Source organism: Priapulus caudatus, unplaced genomic scaffold (genome assembly GCF_000485595.1).
Source record: "Priapulus caudatus unplaced genomic scaffold, Priapulus_caudatus-5.0.1 Scaffold2937, whole genome shotgun sequence".
Lineage (NCBI taxonomy): Eukaryota > Metazoa > Priapulida > Priapulimorpha > Priapulimorphida > Priapulidae > Priapulus > Priapulus caudatus.
The window spans coordinates 9,223-9,765 of record NW_014579998.1 but is presented as its reverse complement, the minus strand read 5'-3'; positions in this window follow the sequence as shown (position 1 = coordinate 9,765).

The following is a 543-nucleotide window of genomic DNA, read 5'->3' as shown; positions in this document are numbered from 1 at the left end:
GTACGCGACGTCAAGGTCAGTATGGGCGTAGGAACTTGGAGGTACAACTTCTGGTGAGGTCTTCCGAGTCGGCGGTGGACAGGCGTTTCGCATCATAAATGTCTGACCATATTGTAGGGACCGTGCGGTAAAACAGGCGGTCGAGTGGGGGTAGTTCGATCCGTACATCAACATCAGTTTCGTGGTGGAAGTATGATGGCAGGGTAAAATACTTGGACTCGGCCTTACAGCCAGAATGGAGCGTAACTGGCTGTTGTTGTCGAACGATAAATTCTTTAGTTGTCACTTGGGTCGTAGGGTGTGACTGGCACGGGATGGCCAAACGTAATGGGTGGGGCGTAGAGATCAGCCAGCTACCGTCAACGAGGTAGGTAGCGCGGCGTTGGCCGTGCGTAAAACGTAACGCGCCTCGCACATAGTGTGGAGATTAGAGCAGTATCATTTAGAAATAGCGCGACTGGGCACGTAATCGCTGTCGTTATGGGATAAATAGGAGATCTTACATCACAGATCTCTAGATGCTTATGCAAGCATGACCGTACG